Below are 13,737 nucleotides of genomic sequence, written 5' to 3'. Positions count from 1 at the left end.
GAATTAAATTCCTTAGGCACTGGATAGTTTCACCTACTTTCTCAAAAGTCTATGTAGGACTCTCATGTCCTACAGAACTGAATTCCAGCTTCTAAGACTGGCATTCAAGGTTCCTCAAAACTTATACCTTCTTGGTCTCCTGAGGTTCCTCTAGCCATGTGATTATTCTTGCCAAGGTGGTCTGTTCACTGTGCTTGGAACACATTCATGATGTTCTTCTCTGCTCATTGTGGTTTTCTCACCTGAGATGGCCTCCATACATCTGGAGATCAAATTGGCAAGTATTGCCATCTTAATAATATTAATTCTTCACCTCATAAATATGGCATGTCTTTCCATTTATTTTGGTCTTCTTTAATTTTTTTTAAACAACATACCATTGTTTCCAGAACTTAAAAAAACTTAAGTTCCTTTTTTAAATGCATTCCTCAGTATTTTATTCTTTTTTGATGCTAAAAAATAAAATCATTTCCTTCGTTCATTTTCACTGTGCTTCTTGCTAGACTACAGAAATACTATTGATTTTTATACAGTGATCTAGTATTCCTGCAACCTTGATGAATTTCTTTATTATTTCTAGTAGTTGTTAGTGGATTCCTTAAGATTTTCTACAAACAAGATCACATCTTCTTCAAATAGCGATAGTTTTACTTCCTTTCCAAGCTAATGCCTTTTATGTATTTATTTTCTTGACTTATTGCTCTGGCTAGAAATCCCAGCACATAAATGAATAGAAGTGATGAGTGGACAGCCTTTCCCAATCTTCACGGGAAAGCATTCAGTCTTTCCCCATTAAGTATGATGTTAGTTCTGGGCTTTTCATAGATGCCCTTTATCAGCTGAGAAAGTTTTCTTCTAGTCCTAATTTGTTGAGGGTTTTTTATCCTGAAATGGTGTTGGATTTTGCCAAATGCTATTTCTGCGTATGTTGAGGTAATTGCATTTTTTGGTCTTTTATCCTATTTATATAGTGTATTACATTAAATGATTTTCAGATGTTAGACCAAACTTGCATTCTTGGGATAAATCCCACTTGGCTGTGATATATGATATTTTATATATGTTACTGGATTCTATTTGCTAGAATCTGCTTGAGGATTTTTGCATCTATACTCGTAAGACCAGTACAGACACCTGAAAGTGCTACTTTCAGTGTTGTTTAACATTTGAGACAACTTGAGGCTGGGAGACTCTAAGAAGCAGCATTGGCTATTTTTCTAAGACTTTTAACCTACTGGTTCCACGACATTAGGCCATGACTGTATACACAAGGTATAAAACAGGCACTCACAGCTTGGCCATCATTCATTCTCTCCTCTGATTTTTAAAGATACCATTTCAAGTTCCTTGTCATTCACAATAGCAGTAATACCTCCACAAACAGGTGATTCCAAGACAGTTAGCAATTAGAAAACTGTACTTAAGCATACCCCTCTCCCCACCAGTATTGCTCAAATCTTGACTAACTTTTGTCTGCTTGATATATGCCAGTTTCTGAGAGAAGTGAATGCAAATCTGAAGAAGGAAGAATTATAGATTTGTAAATTTCACCCTGTGAATCTGGCAGTTTTTAATGTGAACATTATGATGTTTTATGTATATACAGGTGCAGGATTGCTGTATATTTCTGATAAATTGTTTTTTCTTCACTACTAAATGACCATATTCGCTTTGTATTATTTTTCAAGGGCAGTTGTAATAGAGTTCTTTATTTCTCCTTTCCTGCCTTCTTTGGAATTGATCATGCTTTTCTGAATGAAAATCATACATTTCTATTATTCCAGTCATTACACTTAAATTTTTGAATGCATGCTCAATTTAGAATATATTGTTAATCAATACCTCTATACACTTTACAAAAAATATAAGAACTTTAGAATTCTTCAACTCTCAATGCCTCTCACATTGTTATGTCATATTCTTTAATTCTTTAGTTTTATCCCGTTGAAGAGTAGTCCAAAATTAGTTGTTATTATTGTTACCTTGTAAAACCTATTTAACATTTTCTAACTCTGTCATACCACGTTGCATTCTGCACAATTCCCTTACATCTATATTACAGTTAAAAATTCTCTTAAACATTGTCTAAATCTTCTGGTTAAGCTAACTGGTATTTATTTTGATTGTTGTATTTTCATTTTTAGACATTATATTTGTTTCTTTCCAAACCTGACTCTCTTAAATTTGCTGGATCCTATTTTACTACAGCTCTTGTCCTTCTCTTCTTTCTTTAAACCTCTAAAGGTGGAGTCGTTCATTTTCTTTCAGAAGTTTCTATCAGCTCACGTTCTCGAGTTTGCCATGACCCTGTTCTGTGATGAACTGTTTCGTCGCACGGTTTGTGATACCTTTATTGGCAAGGCCAAAGGTTTTCATTCACGTCTTGGCCTGGGGTGTCTACAGCCCAATGGCTGTGGGAACTGGACTCCACTTCTTCATAGGGTCTTCAACCCAACTGGAACGTTCTCCAGACCCAATATTCTGTGTGGGTCTCACCTGTTTCCTAACTGTTGTTGTCATAGTTACTCATACACCTAGTTTAGGTGCTTTACCCTTATCAGTTGTTTTCCTTTCTTCCTTCCTTTTTTTTTTTTTGGTGGCAGGGTGGGGAGCAAACAGCACCTATGCATTTGCTTCCCATCTCAAGCACGTCCTGCCAGCAAATTATCTTGTGTGCTTTGCATGCTTCTCCCTAAACAGATTGCTTAATTCTTTCTACTTTTTAGAGGCTTCTGAGTCTCCAAAATTCCAAGTTTCCTTCTAACTAAACTTAGTTCCTGTGCTCCCAAAGTAGTGTAACTACTTCATGTGGGAAACTTAGATGGGCTTATGGAGGCTTTACTCAGCTGTGTGTCTGACATGGTATTTTCCTTTAAAATCGGAACAATTGGAACCTCCACCCATTCAAAATTCACTAGTAATTCTCAATAAGTCAAAGAGCAAACATTCTCATTCTAGGCCCTCTCAGCCTGCACATGCTGTGTATGTATTTTTAGTTAGCAATTGCTTTTCATTAAATAAGGTGATATATAGAGATGGAAATACACAGGCAATTTATTTTAAGTGTTGAATCAGAGATCCTTCCTTAAATGATCTTCATTTATTCCTCATATTTTAGGATATGTTCATGTACATGGAATTAAGAGTAGTCTCAAGACTTCGTTGACAAAAGTATGAATGATGGATGGCTGGATAAATGAAGAATAAATAATTAGATAGTATATTTCCCTTCCAAAGATAAAAATATAATTTAAAAGTTTTTTCATTGGATCTTTCTCACATGTAAAAATTCTAAATGTACAACAATATTTAGGTACAAGGTATAAGAGAAGATATTTTAACTTTTGTTTACATATATTATATATATTATATATAAATGTATACAGTATTTGTTATTTAGGTAATAAATATATATGTATTTATATATGCATTGTTTTATATACATGTGCTGAGTCTTAGAGTTGAACCATTTTGACTAATAATTAGTTTAAAGAAATTCTCTTCATTTGTTTTACAAAGTATATTAATAGAACAGAAAATGAGCTTCATAAATTTGGGAGAAATTATATATTTTCTCTCTCTTAGTTTATGTTTGAAATGCAAATTTAAGCATCAATTCATTTCTGATGCTTCAAACAAGTCAGCAAATTATCTGACACAAGGGATAAAAATACAGCCTACGGAGTTATATTTAAACTACAGATTTTAGCACTATTTATACATAGTACATCATCACTCATTTTGTATACTCATGAGGAACAAGTAGATTTTACATTGTTTTTGACGAACTCCATCAGGCCAATCAGTGTTGAGGACAGTCAACTAAACATGGCTGTTCTGGTGCACATCCCTCCTGAAGTGGAAGGCGGGATTTCTGGGTGAGCTATTCACAAACTTAACTTACTGATGGATGATATTTCATTTGAAAATAAAAATGTATTATACCTGACGTTGGTCAAGGGACATTTGCAGAAATTGCCGTCCAGTAAGTCTGTGTTAACATCGTCTCACAAACTAAAAACAAAAGATCCTTACCAGAGCACCAAACAGCCGGCCCTCCCTCTGCCCTGTAATGTTCAATCTAGGAGATAAACAAGTCGCATTGAGACACATCTTCTCAGACACTGTTCCTTGCCTGACACGCGTGTTAGACTGACTGTCGGATAAATGCTGTTTTCAGTCCCAAACCACAGTGTCTACACCCTCCAACTGCAGGCGTGTGGTTCCTCGTGACTGAGGCCATTTGTGCACAGGGGGCTAGGACAGAGATGACAGCGCCCCTGCAGGAAAGGAAAGGAGCTGTTTTCTCCCTTTTCCCACAATCATACCGCCCAGTTAAAAACTTGGCTTTTCTTGATCAAAGGAAATCAGGGAAAGAGTGAGCCCCAGAGTGGTTTCGTCTTCTTGGTGTGTACTGTCCCGTCAGAGAGGGGGCCCCAGATTTATTATGATCAGAACAGTGTCACGTATTGGAAATGATCAAATCTCTCTGGATTTTGCAATGAGAGATTTTCTGCAACACTCAGAGTTCTAAAAAATATGACATGGCGTTCTTTTTATTTGCACTTATGGTATAGGAAGCTGATAGGTTACAACAAGAAATATTTCTTAAGCTAGAAGAGTCCCTATGCACGTTACAGCCTTTAATTGTGCATTATTTCAAGGAGTGTTAGAAAATGAAAAGAGAAAAGATCTTCAGTGTGTTGAAGGCTTAAATGAACTCACTTGCTCTTAAATCAGCGGTTTCCATGTCAAATGTGTGACTACAGGTTAAATAGTAGAAATCCCCGCCCAGGGTTCAGGGGCGGGTGACACTGCCCACGTTTCTCTGGGAAATCAGCGGGCATCCCAGGGTCTCTGCAAACCAGATAGCGGGTTCCCTTCCCCAATTCAGGGCTGAGACATGGAGCCGGGGGGCAAATCCCCCCCCCTCAACGGGTGACCTGGCCACTCTGAAAGGCAACATCCAAAAATTATCCCCGTGGGGTAAATTCTGGTGAAATTACTTTAAAAAAGTTGTTTATAATACATAATCTGATAGGCTGACTGTCTCAATACAATGAAAGTTACCCACGGGATGAGTTCATTCTTACATTAGTTCCTATGAATTCTTCCCCTCTACACATTTGCAGCGTGAAGAACGTGGCTAGAAGCGCTGGCCTATAACGTGTCACCTCCCAAACCGCATGGCGCGGGGTGTGGGATCCACGGGCGGGGGTAGATGTAAAAAGCCACTAAATAAACACAGAGCTTTTGTCTTTACACAAAAGACATCATCAGGTGGATGATACCGTGACAACACCTTCTATATTCACGTAGAATTGGGTCGTTCACCCAGGGCTTTCAGGCGGCGTTTGCAGTGAGCCTGCCCAGAGAACCAGGAGATGAGTTCCAGCCCCAGCTCCGCCTCAGTTTACGTGTGTGACCTTGGACTACGTTCCGTAAGCTTCCAGAACACAGACCTCTCATTTGTTGGTGAGAATGTGAAAAGCATGTAGCATCAGTCAAGTACGCAGAGAGAGTAGCTGTATTTATATGGAAAATCAGAAACCTCGAAGTCTCACACCACTACCCTGACCTTACGAATATGCCTAGAATCTGTTCACCAAAACAACTTTTTTTTTTCTCTTTTTGAGTTGTTCGGGTATTTCTCCACTGGCGCTGGCACACCCCTCGCAGACCCAGGAAGCACAGTCTCCTTCCTCCCTCTGAATCTCCCATCACCCACGCATCCTGCCGCCCAAGTCCTGCCTCAAGCTTGTTTATCTAAAGAGGAGAAGGAAAGGAAAACGGAAATTGAAATAGCAGCAACAGAGCCAATAAATAACACGGTCTGACGAAATGCTCTGTTTTGTAGGCACACACCCAGAAGGCAAAAGACACTTCAAAGCCAACACAATGTCTCTGCATTTTTACCCACAACGTAATGAATCTGCATCATCCAGTGTCTAAGCTAAGAAACAGCTGCTTGTGTGTGGCAAAATATTGAATATGGATCTAATATCTGAAACAGTGAATTTATAAAGTAAATTAAAAATCAAATGAATAAAATGACATCTTTAGAAAAATCTCAGTGATCACAAATACGAATTCAACTAACCAACCGTTTATTTTTTGTACCTAGGTTATCACAAACAGCATTCTTTTAACAAGTATTTATTAAGTTTCACAGATAAAGCAAACACTGCAGGGTCTCAAGGAGCTGAAATTTGGTAGGAGACAGACCAGTAAACCACAGCTATAAGCCAGTTGGATAATGAGGGTCTACAGATGTCCGGGAGGAACAGAAGACTAGCCACTCCCAGTGCTGCCTCAGGGCATGGGGGGCTCACAGGGGGAAAAGCACTTGAGCTGTAAGTGGAACAAAGACGAAGCCCTTCAGGAGAACAAGCAGGGAAAAGGCACTTCAGACAAATGGAAACGAGTTTTGGCCAAACCATGGGGACCGAGAGCAGGTGAGTATTTCAGTAACGTAAGCTGCGGTGGAGGGTAAAGGCACAGTGGGGTGTTGGTGGGCCCTAAGGCTGGGGAGTGGGCAGCAGAGAAAATCAGGACCTTACCAGTTGTATAAATTAATTTAGATATTTAAGTTAGTGTCTAGACCATGGGGGAAATTCCAGTGATCACTACATGGAAATGTGAGGGGCAGCCTTGTGAGAGCTGGGACAGAAAGCAGAGAAACTGGCAGGGCAATGCCCCTGGGCTCAGGTGAGGAAGGAAGAAGGCGTCAGCAGAGCCATTAGTGACAGAAGCGCTTGGCTGGCTCTGGGGGAGATGATACCAAAGCTCCACTTCTCATAGGTGCATAAATGATGGCTACTCTTACGTAATAATCCATGGAGTAATAATCCAAGGAGAAATTAAAAATGTTTAGTTGAGACAGATTTTAGAAATGATGAAAAGAATAGTTTTACAAAAGAAGAGGCCAAGTCCAAGAGTCCTGTGATGGGTGAAGGAGGCAGCTGCATTGTTACAAGCTGACGTGTGTCCTCCCAAAACCCATGTGTTGAAGTCTCAACCCCCAGCACCTCGGCATGAGACTGTATTTGGAGTTAAGGGCCTTAAAGAAGTAATTAAGTTAAAATGTGGTCACAGAGATGGTGCCTAATCCAATAGGACTGGTGTCCTTACAAGAAGCGGAGATTAGGACACAGACACCCACAGTGGAAAGACCATGTGAAGATACAGAGAGAAGACAGTCATCTGCAAGCCAAGGACACACCTCAGAAAAACTCAACCCTATCAACACCTTGACCCTGGGCTTCCAGCCTCCAGAACTATGAGAAAGTACATTTCTGTTGTTTCAGCAGCCCAGACTGTGGTGTGCATGATGGGAGCCCTAGCTTACTAGTACATGAGTCACTAAGCCTAGAGCCCATACTCTCAAATGCCCTTTCTAGTGTCTCACACTCTACCCATGCATCAGTATGTCCCCATCCTCCAGTGAGCATTCCTTTCAGATTCTTCCAAACTCTGTTTTTTGGTTGGAAATTATAAACTAATTTCTAATACTTGACCAAGGTTGTTTATATGTAACAGAAATTACTGTGCCCAAGAAAACATCTGAGACAAACCATTGACCAGACTGGATGTCTTGAGGATCATCAAAGTGATGATTTATTTTTAAATAGTTGTTGAGCACCTACTATTTGTCAGCCCTGTCTAGAGGACATTGTAAGGATAAACAATCCTGGGTTTCTATTATTGAGGTATCTGCAGTCGGGTAGGGAGAGAGAATTTGTACAAAAATAAATGTGATAGAAGCCCAGATGTTGCATGCTATAGGAGGACACACACCACGGAAGTTCAAGGAAAAACAATTATTCTTAGAAAAATGGAGTGGGAAAGGGAGTAACCAGGGGAGAATTTATGATTTAATTGGTACTCGGCTAGTCCTTGAATAAAGGTGGCATGTGGCTACAGGAGTATTTATGCATGCAGGCATGTGGGTGGAGGGTCTAGAGCATTTCAGCTACAGGGAAAATGTGTGAATAAACTTAAAAAGAAGGGAGGGGAAACAGTGAGTATTTCAGTTTGAAAAGAACATAAAATATGTGAAACACTTATAAAAGATGGGTTAGGTCTACCTTTTAAAGAGCCATGAACATCCACGAAATTGGACTTCACTGAGGAAGCAAAAAGTCTTGATGTAAAAAAAAAACAAACCAATTTGATTCTGTAAAGTATTTTACCACATGCGATTGAAGCAGGACAGCATTACGAAATTACCTTTGAGGTCAGTTAGTATTACAGTGCCTATGCTTGGGAAGTGGCATTCATTTTTCATTAATTTATTCATTACCCAATAGAATATTAAGTACCAAGTATGTGCCAGCTAAACACCAATGAGCTAAAAAGACCACTCCTTGGCTCTATGTGATCAGTGAGAATGGAGGGGATGATGGGGTAAATTAAAAATTATGATGGAGGCAGGAAGGGTAGGATTTTACCATGAGTAGGTGTAGATTGAATTATCCATTGCCTAAGTAGATCCAGGGTGTGAAGAATGAAAATCTCAAAAATCTCTAGAAATATCTGTGATTGTAGCCTAGAAGACTAAGACAAAAAAAAAAAAAAAAAAAACCACACACACACAACTTTCATTTCTAAAAATACTGGGGAAATGAAATAACATTAGTCAAGTTGAGTAAATTCCAAAAAAATTTAAAAGAATAGAACTAAAACAGTTCTTTAATAGAACTAAATAGTTTAATTTAATAGATTTAATAGATTTATTTAATCTATTAATAATCTATTTAATCTATTAATAATCTATTTAATCTATTAATAGATTTAATAGATTTATTTAATAGATTAAATTAATATTAATTTAATTTAATACAACTAAAATAGTTCTAAAACATGGAAAAGAAATTCAGGTGGTAACTTCTGTCCTCAAGAGGAAAAGTAGAGAAAATGAAAATAAACAAACGACGGCAACATACCCATGGTAAACTTCAGGCACTTTGAGGAGCAAAATATTTTCAAATTTTAAAGAACTGACAAAGAAACTTTTTAAAGAAGGGAGACAGTCTGAGAATCTTCTGTGAGCCATAAATATGAGACATAGTACATGATGAAGTTTTGTTTTGGGCTAAGTTACAACATCTTGAGAGTAAAAAGATGTCGGGGGGCTCAGAACACGCTGGACCATACTTCCCTTTCCCCATCCTACATGCGTTCACTGCCAGGATACAGGAATACAGTTCATTTTTGTTTACTTATCTTGTGTATCTTGTATCCTGTGACTTCGGCGAACTTGCTTACTATGTCTAGAAGTTGTTTGGTAGGTTCCTTGTGATTCTCTACAGAAGTAACTGTATCATCCGAAAATAGCTTTGTTTTCCTTTTCAGTCTATAGACCTTTTCCTTTCCTTGCCTTATTGCACTGGCAAGAACTTCCAGCACCGCGTTTAATAACACTGGTGAAAATGGACATACTTACTTTGTTTGCAATATTTGGGTGAAAGCATTTGACCGTTCACCCTTTAACCTGTTAATACAGTGGATTACATTGATGATTTTTGAATATTAAACAAGCCTTGAATTCCTGGGCTAAACCCTCTTAATTACGCTATATTATTCTTTTGATATATTGCTATATGCTATTTGTTAATATTATGTTAAGGGTTTTTGCATCCATTTTCATGAGGAATATTGGTTAGTGGTTTTCTTTCTTTGTGCTCTGTCTGGTTTTGGTAACAGAGTAAATACTACCTTCAAAAATGAATTGAGAAGCATTCTTTCCTCTGCTATTTCTGGGAAATTAGTGTTAATTTTTCCTTAAACATTTAGTACAATTCTTTAGTGAAGCCATTTGCACATGAGGATTTTTGAACTAATTCAACTCCTTATTACAAGGAAATATCCCCTATATATGATTATTATTCTGCTATTGTGCTGTATCTCCGGAGAGTTATTGGACAGGTTTCTTTAAAGTTTAGTTATTCCGATCTATACGACAAGGCATGGTACTTAGGGAAAAAACAAACTTGCTCTTTGAGAGCTTTAACAGTTTTTTGAATTTCTGCTGCAAAATTGCTGAAATCCTGAGCAAATTTTGCTTTTGCCAGAGGCCTTGCATTCCTACCATCTTCAGCCACATTCAAGTTATCTTGCTGCCCGTTTACACAAGAAGTAAATGAAATGCTGACAAATGGAAGTGGCATGAGGATAAAAAGAAAATCAACTAATATTCCCTAGGCATTTGGAACATACAAGGCATTGTGATTGCTGCTTTGTGTGATCACAGAAAGAAAAATATGTGACTGGGATTAGAAATTAAAATTAAATGCCATGTGAGAAGATAATCCAGAGTCACACCTGCTTCACATAGTTTATTTAAAATGATAACGAAGTATTTATTGTGGAATAAAGGGAACGTCATGTAGTATTACATACATATTTGACATATCATTCAGATCTCAATGAATTGTTCATTTCACTTCACACAGTGAAAGAGCGATGACAAATTAAATATTACATATTATGTAGCACCAGGTGGGAAAGACGCCTGCTCTATTATAAATTCATGGCAAGAACTAAATTAAGGACACCACGACTAACAAAAATCTAATCTTGTACCACATGCAAAATAGCTCAGTATTGTTGATAATAAAAGGAAATAAAAGTCTTGGGTTGAGTTTAAGATATGTTTCTTAGAGCTTAACTGACGTTCTCAAGAGACAGAGGGAAATTGAAATGAAAGTTCCATCCATCTACGATTATGATGTGTTGTTTAAAAAAAATTTATATAGATTTGATTTAGTTGACATGTTATCTGTGCCTCAAGTTTTCAGTTTTTGTCCAAATTTTGTTAAAAGGTGTTCCTTGTGAAGAAGCCATTGTAACTTTCAAAATGGCTCTGCTTTGCTCTGCTTGATATCTGTCATCTATTGCTTAGTAAAGAATGGCTTACCAGAAACACCATGTCCTATGAGCTTGTAAAACAATTTGTGAATCAGGGACATGTTACAGAGCTGACATCAGAGAGGGCATTTAGAAAAGGGAAGCACTGAAAAGGAGCCGAAGTTACCAAGGCCAGCCTCTTAGCCACTAGATAAACTCAGTCCCTTAAGACACTGTGAATTACAGGCACCATGAATCACAGCTTTTACTATGGCACTGGGTGAAAATCGATTCCAGTTTACAAGTATTGATATGGATAATATCAATAAAAACAGGTAATTTTAAGTAAAATAATGTGACACTTTTGTTTTCTTAGCGCTCTCTCCTGTAAATCCGCGGTGTCTCATCAAAGAGGATTTAAGCACAAAGAAGTCTGGATAATCGTATAAAGGTATGACCAAGACTAAAAGCACTGAGTGCAGGAGGGTGGGGAGCGGCTGATGCAGGCACGACCGAACGTGCAAGAGGGGCTCCCACCCAACAAGGATGCGCTGGGCGCTGCCACATGCCAGGAGTTCTGCTGAGACAGATATGCGGGCGCTTCCAGCAGGCGGCTCGCATTCTCCCAGAAAAGACGAGTTGGCAAGCAAGCAGGGGATGAAGGGTTTGTCCCAGGAGGACAAAGAAGGAGGCAATGACCTCTGCCTGGGGGCGGAAGGGGCGTCAGGGAAGCTACATGAAGGGGACTAAAGCTCTCCATCCACTTTGGGGACCACGTCATGGTGTCTGCTCTACCCCAGGCTGTAGTCTAAGTGCTGGGGACCCGGCTGTGTCCCTAGATCCACCTTCCAGGGCTGAGACACTTCACATAGCCCTGTTTTCAGACGAGATACTGCAGCTTAGAAAGTTGTCAGCATGTCCATATTATATTGCTATTAACTGACACAGCTGAGATGCAAACCAGGATTTTAAAAATTTCTGGAGCCCCTCTCACCACTACACAGACTGCTCTCCGCCCATGGAGAGCCAAGGGTCATGTGAAGCCTGATCAGATGTGTGTTTTAGACAAGGTGGAAGGAGAGAAGACAGACATGGATACCAGTTAGGGAGATTATTGGGGGAAAAGGATGGGCATTATGGATGCTGCTATATTTCAAATTCTTATTGAAAACATGAAACTTAGCATAGAGTTTGTAAGAAAAAGTAATGATATAGATTAAATCAAATGGATTTTAACTCATGAATAGTGTATGGAAAGGAAGCCTCCAGGATGTGAAGGACAAAGTTCCTACAGAGTGTGCCTTCTGTCTGCCTCAGCTGGGGGGCTGGGGCTGCAACATCCTTTGGGGAATTTAATTACTCAGGGATCTGTTGAGTGTTTACTCAGTGAAACAGATACATCCAGGCACAAGCCACTGCTCCTGTTTTGAGAAGCTTCCAAGTAGATGGTGAGGAGACACTTTGTAGAGAGGTAACTATAAGCGAGCATCTAGGTGTCACAAGAGAGGTCCTGAGAGATTTCAAAGGAGTAAGATGGACATTTCTCAATTTTCTAAGACTTCAAAAATATTCCATGTTGGTCGCAAATTAAGCCTTTCTTGCAACACCTTATACATGAATTAAAATCAACTTAACTTGGGAATTCCCTGGCGGTCCAGTGGTTAGGACCGGGTGCTTTCACTGCCGCGGGCCCGGGTTCAAAACCGGTTCAGGGAACTAAGATCCCTCATGCTGCGCAGCACGGCCAAAAAAAAACAAAAAAAACCAACTTAACTTGATAAACATGATTCCCTTTCTTGCAAACAGTAAGCTGAGTCTCATGTTTTCCAAAAGAATCTGACTCTGCTCTTCTGCCGCGGGCCCACGATGCCGCAGTACCAGACCCAGGAGAGTTCAGTCGCGCAGCAGAGAAACTCCGCCTCGCAGACCCTATGAAGGCACGTGTGGTTCTCAAATATAGGCATTCTGATGGGAGTTTGTGTATTAAAGTAACAGATGATTTAGTTTGGTTGGTGTAGAGAACTGACCAAGCTCAAGATGTAAAGAAGATTGAGAAATTCCACAGTCAACTAATGCGACTTATGGTGGCCAAGGAATCCCGCAGTGTTGCCATGGAAACGGACTGAATGGTTTGAAATGAAGACTGTCTTGCTCTTAGGAAGTAAATATCTTTTGAATTTGAGAAAGTGTTGGGACAGAAAATACTTTATGTAACTAAGTGGGCTATTCAGAAGCCAAGAGATCATTTTTTGTACTTTGTTTTTTAATGTTTATTTAGAGAGCTAAGAATGTAAATGCTTTCAGTTAGAAAGCCTTTATTTATTTTTGGAAATGGAACAAGGAATGCCTCTATCTTGGAAGCTTTTTGCAGATTGTTTGATGTTAGGCAAAATAAATAATTACTCTCTGGTAAGTTTGCATCAGTAATTTGAAAATGAGATATCAAGAAAAGCCAATTCTTCCTTAAATTTAGTTAATCTGTCTTTAAAAGAAAATTAAATGTAACCATTTTGCTGGATTGATATATTTCTTTTGGAGCATAAGTTTTGTGCTGTTGATGACCAGCAAATATAAAATACGGTAACTGGAATTAACTGTGCACAGCAGTATAGCTGATTATATACGGTAGTGTAGTCTCAATTATATCTAAAAATAACTGAAAACAAGTATGCTTTACCTTAAACTTTACAAACTTAAACTATATATTTTTGTTTTGTTGTTGTTTTTTAACATCTTTATTGGAGTGTAATTGCTTTACGATGGTGTGTTAGTTTCTGCTTTATAACAAAGTGAATCAGCTATACATGGACATATATCCCCATATCTCCTCCCTCTTGCCTCTGCCTCCCACCCTCCATATCCCCCCCCTCTAGGTGGTCACAAAGCACT

General features: G+C 38.8%; 1 protein-coding gene and 1 pseudogene across 12 annotated transcripts in view; one reads left to right on the top strand and one right to left on the bottom strand.

Annotated features, from left to right (window-relative positions):
* LOC132351928 (uncharacterized) overlaps window positions 1-13,737 on the bottom strand; it is a 366,712-nt gene that overhangs the window by 148,967 nt on the left and 204,008 nt on the right. The gene's annotated exons all lie outside the window — the stretch shown is intronic.
* Window positions 12,715-12,987, top strand: LOC132351950 (signal recognition particle 9 kDa protein-like; annotated as a pseudogene).

This window comes from Balaenoptera ricei, chromosome 17 (assembly GCF_028023285.1).
Source record: "Balaenoptera ricei isolate mBalRic1 chromosome 17, mBalRic1.hap2, whole genome shotgun sequence".
Lineage (NCBI taxonomy): Eukaryota > Metazoa > Chordata > Mammalia > Artiodactyla > Balaenopteridae > Balaenoptera > Balaenoptera ricei.
Note: the sequence above shows the minus strand (reverse complement) of the source record. Positions and strands in the feature narration are given on the sequence as shown.